Source organism: Pelecanus crispus, chromosome 3, assembly GCF_030463565.1.
Source record: "Pelecanus crispus isolate bPelCri1 chromosome 3, bPelCri1.pri, whole genome shotgun sequence".
NCBI classification, from domain to species: Eukaryota; Metazoa; Chordata; class Aves; order Pelecaniformes; family Pelecanidae; genus Pelecanus; species Pelecanus crispus.
The window spans coordinates 131,617,418-131,625,331 of record NC_134645.1 but is presented as its reverse complement, the minus strand read 5'-3'; positions in this window follow the sequence as shown (position 1 = coordinate 131,625,331).

Below are 7,914 nucleotides of genomic sequence, written 5' to 3'. Positions count from 1 at the left end.
CAGAAGGGAAGTGGCTTGAGTTTTCTCTTTGCTGAGAAAAACATTTAACAGGGTATGTGGTTCTTGGATGATCTGAACGGATCCAAAATTTTCCTCTTCACACGGCTTTTGGGTTGCAAGCTGGGCAGGGCTGGCACAGAAGAGGGTTTGCTCTGGGTTGCTTTCTCCACCTCTCTGGACATGTACCTAGGCTGAGGCCGGGCAAACTCAGCTCATATAACCCACTCAGAGCAAAAGTGTTTGTCTCGCCTCAGCCACCAGCTAGCTACCCAGGAAAGCACGGAGCTAAGCACGGAGCTTTGCACGGAGCCGCAGCGAGCAAAAAACCAGCCAGATGCATGGGACAAATTCAGGTTTGCAAAGAGCTGCCCTAAACCACATTTTTTTGGTTGTGAAATTAAAAAAAAAAAAAAAAGATGTGGAAGATGTGGAAGTTCACCCATTAGGGCTGCTTCTGAGTGGGAGCCCCAGCTGAGCTCCGGCCTCGGAGTTACTGATTACACAGCCGAGAAGCTGTTTGCAAACTGGAGCGGTGCAGCTCTCATGTGCCTCGCTTGGGGTCTGCAACAGGGAAAGGTCCCGGCAGGGCTCTGGGTGGGCTCCTGGCGGGGCTGGGGTGCCCGGAGGGTCTCCCCAGCTCTGCCCTGCGAAGGCAGGCAGGGTGAGGAGCAGACCTGGAAGATGCTGCGGCCAGGGGGAAGGGGTGGGTGGGATGGGCTGTGGATGTCCCATACATCCCCGTGCGTGGGGCTGAGGGTCCTGCCCTCCCCACGATCCCCACGATCCCCACGATCCCCACGATCCCCGGCTGTACGGGGTCGTACAGCCGAGATGCCCTCTAATATGGCAGCAGATGGGACCAGAGCATCCCTCACCCCACCCAGGGCAAGGCACCCAAACCTCGCGCCGGGTTGCCTTGGCACTGGAGCGCATGGGGAGCGCTCGCGCCGAGCCCCGGCAGCACCCACGTGGGGCGCGGACAGTTAGGGTGGGCTGCTGTCACCCTTGCAGGGCTCCGGGGAGGCTTTGCCCCACGCCACGAGCCTGAACTGCGGGTCCAAGCTGCAGCCACCCCCTCCTCACCGGCCTCTGCAAAACCAAGCGCCGACGGGGGAGACGGCAAGAAAAACGTGCGGCAAGGAGCTGGCGGCAGGAACCCTTCCCGAGGCCGGCTGCAGAGGTTTGCTCTCCCCATTCCCCCTTTTCCCCTTCCTCGCTGGGATTTGCACCATCGTTTGCACAGCGCTTAGAGGCGGCTTCGCTGTAATTACAGCCCCGCGCGAGCTTGCGTGCTAGCGGGACGCTGTGTGCTGCCTCCCGCGAGCTTCGGCTTTTTAAAGCAACTCTCCTGACTCACCGGCCTAAAAATACGCGCGGCGTAGCCTGGCACTTTCGGGTCTGTACAAAGGGTTTTGCTGGCAGCGGTGCAATGCGTGGACGGCCCAGACTTTGTTTTCCAGGTTTCTCCAAGGGAACGGGGAAAGAGACTTCGCATCGCCGTGGCTGCCACGGAGCATTGCTACGACGGCGATGGGATGCTGGGGGTGCTAACCTTGAACCTGGGCACGGCAGCAAGCGCTGAGCTGGGCGCCCTTGCCTCCGGCACCGGCTGGCAGCGAGCCCAGCCATCCTGACGGGCACGTGCATGTGAGCTCAACGTGCATTTTCAAACCAGGTTTTGGTTTTCTTTGGGCTTTTTTTTTTTTTTTTCCCCCTTTGCAGCAGTGTCTCAGGCTGCACTGGGAGGACCTCGCTAGCAAGCGCATCCTTTGCAGAACACCCTTATGTCCTGTCCTGTCTCCAGCCGTGCCGGGGAAGCTGACGCCATCCCTGCAAGCAATATCACGGATGCTACAGGCCTGAGCGCTGCCAGCCCACAGACTGCATCTGGGCTGCAGCTGCCCAGCATCACACCGTGCTGGACGAGTGTTTCCTGCTCAACCGGGCTCAAAGAGCAACAGGGTCAAGCAAAACCAGCACACACACACCACAACCTCCCCCCCCCCCCCCCCCCCCCCCCCCCAGTCCCTGCTTGGCAGCAAGCTTTGCTACAGCTTTCGCTGCTCTGCAGAAGAGGCTGGTTCTCAAAGAGCATCTCCTCCTAGAAATACTAAAAGACAGATCGCCTCCGCTAAATAGCTAAAAAGCTAACCCTGCGTCCTCTGGGTTTCAGAGGGACCCTCCCAGGGGGGTCTTGGGGTGGGGACGTTGGCCCAAGCCAGACCCTGGGGAGGGGGAGCTCGGTGCCCGGTTGAGAGGGGCAATTGCCGAGCACAGGCGCCGGGAAGATTTTGCTTTGGCTCTTCTTTTTCCCCACTTTCCCTTCATTTTCTGTTTTCTTCCTCCAGTCCCATCCCCACAGTGCATCCCCTCGCGCTCTTGGTGCGGCGATGGGGCTGAGCCCACGGGGCCAGGGCTGGGGCTGGATGTCCCCTCTGTGTCCCTGCCCCGATGAGTGATGCCGCTGGGGAGCGGGATGCAGAGAGCAGCGGGATGCAGAGAGCATCCCGCAGACAACATCCCGCAGAGAGCATCTCGCAGAGAGCATCCCACGGCCCCTGAGCAGCACCTCTGACCGCCACGGCCGGAGAAGGACAAGGCTGGAGGCAACCAGCGTGACCAAGGGCACATCCCGCATTTCCATGTCCCCTCAAAGCCCAGCACGGACACGAGGGACGGCTCCGTCCCTCCAGCCAAGCACCCCGCAGTCTCCCAGCCTCCGCACGCCCCGGGGCTCACGCTCTGCCCTTGCACACCCCTGCCTTGCCTGGGCCAAGGCGTTCGTCCGAAATAAAGCCGTCGAGCGCAGCGAAGGCAGTGCCTGCACCCTGCCCGCACTGCGGCTGGGCAGCGCCCGGGGGGCACACCCCAGCTGCCCCCCCAGCTGGGTATTTGGCTGGAGGATGGAGAAGGGGCCCCGGCCACGGCCAGAGCCCCCCGCACCTCCACCCCTGCCCGCTCACCTCCCCTCCGGCGTGGGGACGTGTCTCGCAGGAGCCCGGCTCTGTCACCAGTGGGGACAAATGTGCCAGACACGTGACGCTGCCCCAACCAGGCACACGGGGACGGAGGAACCCACAAAACGAAACCAAGAGCTTGCACTGCTGCCAGTGTCACCCACATCCCCTTGCTGCAGCCTCTGTGTCCCCCCTGGCAGCCCCCGTTGCCTTCTCCTGTGGGTGACACCCCGAAAGGTCCCCGCGGCGGCTCAGAGCCACCTCGTCCCACACTCCGGCACAGCCCCGGACCAGGAAGTTTTTCCAGTCGCTCCCATGCCCTCAGAAAAGTTTGGTGCCTGGGGTGCTGCTTCCTCCAGCCCTACCGCAAACCCCAGACACACCTGGGCTGATGGCCGCGGCCACGGTGACGCGCTGAAACCCCACCGAGCCCCTTCTCCAACTCGGCGCGATGAGTTTGCACGTGCTCAGCCCTTCTCCCACCTCCTCGTGGTGAGGGTCTCGGTCCCACCGTCGCACCCCGGGGGGCACCCAGGCAGCCAGGGAAGGAGGAGCAGGAGGCAAGCGGCACTTACAGAGAGGTGGCTGTCCCCTCCGTCCCCACGCCGAGCCTGCGCCGACAGAGCCAGCGCTTCCTGCCGCGGCTGACAAGTGTGCGCAGAGGCATTTGCATAGCACCCAGGCAGGGCCCACGCACAGGCACGCTCACGCACGTGCCGCGGGCGGCTGCTCGAGCCCGTCGTGCAGATGGGGAAACTGAGGCACGGCTCACCCAGCTGTCACCAGCTCAGGAGAGCAGTTTGGGCGGTCCCGGCGTGGGGCGGCGGATGCAGGCAGCAGGCAAGAGCAGGCAGCTTGCATCGCCCTCCTCCGCAAACCCCAAAGCCCAGGTTCTGTTGAGCGATGCCACAACCCCGAAACACCTGTGCTGGGGGATGGGAATCCGACCCGAGGACCCCGCAGGAAGCAGGGGATAGGGACAATGGTGACCTGCGACTTTACCCGGCCACCCAGGAGGGTCTCCGGCTGCCAGACCGGCCCATGGGCTCCGTCATCCCTCATGCCGGGACCCAGCGCATCCCCCCCCAAACCATCCTGCCCCTTCTCTCAGCGGCCGCCAAGTTGGACCCTGGCTCCATCCAAGGAAAACGCAACCCCAGGAGTATCCCCGTCCCCGTGGTCCCTTCCCGGCGCAGGGACCCCAGCCCATCCTGAGTCACCCCAGGGAGCGGCATCCTCAAAGGCAGGGGACAGCGCAGGCAGGGCCCCAGCAGGCAGGGCTGCCTGCTCTGCCCCAGGACCTTCCCCTATCTATGCAGGTATTTAAATGACTCTTTTCTTTATCGCTGGTTCCCAGGGGGGAACAGACAGGCTCTCACCCTGTTCGGCACCCACGGCATCAGGCTCCAGCACTGAAACCAGTGAGTTTCCACCACACAGCTGGGAGTGGGGAGGGGTGCTCTCCAAGCCATCACTCGCAGCGGTCCGACCACCCTGCTGCACCCCCAGCGTTATCTCTCATTCCCCATATTTACCCCAAATCTGCCTTGCCCAGCAGCCATCCATCACTTCAGCCCTGTCCCCAGCAGGCATGGGGAGCAGGTTTTTGCCTCCCCACTGCAAATCCTGGATAGGTATCAAGGGCTGGCAACAAAACCCCACGACTCAGCGTGCTGCCAGGACCTCCGTGGAGCCAAGCTCCAGCCAGATCCGAGCTTCTGCCATGGGCTGTAATGCCGGCTGTCCTGCCTCCTTGCACATCCCATCCCTATCCTCCATCCCCTCTTCCCTCAGTCCTGCCTGGGTGCATCTCTCCCCTTTCCCACCAGCGAGGGCTCGTCCCTGCCGGATTTCACACCAGCCGGACCCGGCGTATCCCTGGCACACGCACGACGCTGCCGGCTTAGCAGCGGGACGCAACGGTGGGATGCGAGGTGGGATGCGAGGTGGGATGTGAGGTGGGATGTGAGGTGGGATGTGAGGCGGGATGGCAGCAGGGAGCATGGTCCAGCAGTGGGAGCTGGCCAGGGGACACCGGATCGGTCCCACCACCCCTGTTTCCCCCCCCCACCCCGGGCAGGCAGCGCTGGGGCAGGCTGGGGAGCGAGGGCTCCTCACGTGATGTCCCCGCAGAGGAAGCCTGCGTTTCGCAAAGCAAAGGAAATGACACAGGCTCCGGCCAGCGAGGGTGAGCCACCCGGGAGGGGGGTTGGAGCAGGTATAGAGGCGCTGTCCCCTCTGCTAAGGGACCCCAAAACACCCCCCCACGCACACTGTCACCCCCCATCCCTGGTGCAGCAGCTCCCCATGACAGCCAAAACCACCCCCAGCAGAAAGCAAGCATCCCCCAGACCTCCTCAGGTCCCATCGCATTTCTGCCCATCTGACACCCTGCTTGCTACAACAGCAGCCCAGGACCCCTCGTCTTGCCTCCTGCGAGGGGGGGGTATCTCTCCCCCAGGCAGGGACCCCCCCTTTTTCAGACCAGAAGAACATCAGTGTGGCTGTTTTGGGGTGCTGGGCTGGGCATGGACCTGCATCCCGTCTCCCCCTGCATCCCGTCTCCCCCTGCATCCCATCTCCCCCTGCATCCCATCGCCCCCTGCATCCCATCACCCCCCGCATCCCATCTCCCCCTGCATCCCATCTCCCCCCCGCATCTCATCTCCCCCCCGCATCTCATCTCCCATCCCGACGCTGCGACCTGCACCCGAACAGCTGGTGAGACGGCCGGTACCAGCGACACGCTCCCAGGGAATTAGAAACAACACCCGGAGAGCTGCCGTCAAAGCCCACACGCGGCAGCTCAGCTGGAGGGGGTGACTCAGGCACGGGGGAAAGATCTCCGTGTTCCCGGCGCAGAGCAGCGCTGTTTATCTGGAGCCGGGGATGGGACGAGGCAGGACCATCTGGGGAAGAACGGCTCACCGGGAGATGGGGACCGCGGCTCTGCCGGTGGCTGCTCGGGGAGAAGAGGGTCCCTGAGGGGCCGGGATGCCGGTGCAAGCCTCCCCATGAAGGTGGACCAGGGCGAGGGGCTCAGGAACCCCCAGCCCTACTTTTTCTGGCCACGGTCAATGAGGTGCCGGGTCCTGAAGACAAAATGTCCCCTCCTTGAGCTCCTGCTAACTGCTCCTGGCCACCTCCTCCCCAGGCAGGGGAGCTCTGCAGCCTCCCCCCAAGCATTTCGTGGGTCCCGTGGCTGCAGGGGGGCCACAGCATCCTCCCCGCAGGGCAGACTGCCTGGGTTTCAGATGCAAGTTTTGCTACAAAGGTCCCTTCTGGTCTCCAACCCGATGAAGATCTTCCTGCCAGAACTGCCTGAACATTGCCCCTTGGCCATGCCAGAGCCATCGGCTTCTCCAAGCTGCTCCAACCGGGAACAATCCCACGGCCGCAGGGGGAAAAGATGCCCCCCGAGCAACCCCAGGCTTTTGTTCACCCTAAATCCCTCATCTCTTATGCCAGGAGAGAAACAACTCCCACACCTTTCTGTGTTTTTATACTCCCCTGCCTGCTGCCTGCAGCTGCCGGACACAAAAAAGATCACGGGCAGGCTCGGAGATCTGGTTTCCAGCCCGTCCTACTAAGGGACTGAGGTCCCAGGGCCCCGCAGAGGTGCTGCAATCCTGTACCATGGGGGTTGTCCTGGGGGTCCCACTCATTCTTATAATTAATAAGGGAATTGCAGAATCATCGAATCGTTTAGGTTGGAAAAGACCTTGAAGATCATCCAGTCCAACCATTAACCCAACACTGCCAAATCCATCACTAAACCAATTAAGGGCAGAGTAGCAATTTCATGTTTCCTGGTTTGGGGGCTGGATTATTTTTAATAAAAGTAAAACTAGGAATCACTAAGGTTGGAAAGGCCCTCTAAGATCATCAGCCCAACCATCAACCCAACACCCCCATGCCCACTAAACCATGTCCCCAGGTGCCACCTCTGCCCGTTTTTTGAACCCCTCCAGGGATGGGGACTCCCCCACCTCTCTGGGCAGCCTGTTCCAATGCTTGGCCACTCTTTCTGTGAAGAAATTTCTCCCAATATCCAGTCTAAACCTCCCCTGGCACAGCTTGAGCCCACTCCCTCTCATCCTGTCGCTTGTTCCTTGGGAGAAGAGCCCGACCCCCCTCCCTGCCCCCTCCTGCCAGGAGCTGCAGAGCGATCAGGTCTCCCCTCAGCCTCCTCTTCTCCAGGCTGAACACCCCCAGCCCCCTCAGCCGCTCCTCATTATCACTCCGTGTTTTTTCTTGTACCTTCACAACCAAAAATGGGTCCAACACTGCTCCAGCCAAGAACCATGCGCCTGTAGTGTAAGGAAAAGGGTCAAATGTGCCAACAGCCTGGAAGAGCTCCCCAAAACAGGCCTGGGGGGGCTGCGCAAGCCCTTGAGGGCAGCTGCAGGGGGGATGCGGGAGGTGCTTCTGGCTCTGGGACGATGCAGGAGGACGGGGCTGAGACAGCGTCCCCAGGCCAAGGGGCTGGCAGGGCTCAACCATCCCCACCAAACCAAACCGCCCAAGCTCACACAACGCCGTCAGGCAACAAATAACCCCTGAGCAGCACTCAAAGCCTCCCCCCAGGGAGGGGAAACAGCTTCCCAGGAACAGGGTGGGCGTATTTCCCGGTAACCTTTCTGCGGGAGAAGGAAGCGGAGTGGGTGAGGGCTTGCAGCATCATTTTTGGCACGGCGGGAAGCGTGCCGGCGGGTCCTGGTCGCTAAGCATCCCGGTCGCCAGGCAACTGGTGGGAATCACGGGGAGACACTGCTCCTGTTTCCTTTTGGGAAGGGGGAGGGAAAGGAAAAGAGAGGCTTTGGGATAGAAGCATCCCCCCCATGCGTGAGGCCGGGAGGGAGCTGGCACTGGGCATTGGCCGCGGGATGCGGCTGGCGTCGCCGCACCGAGATGCCCGTCAGCGTTCCTACCGCAGGCACAGCCCCGCGCTCATCCC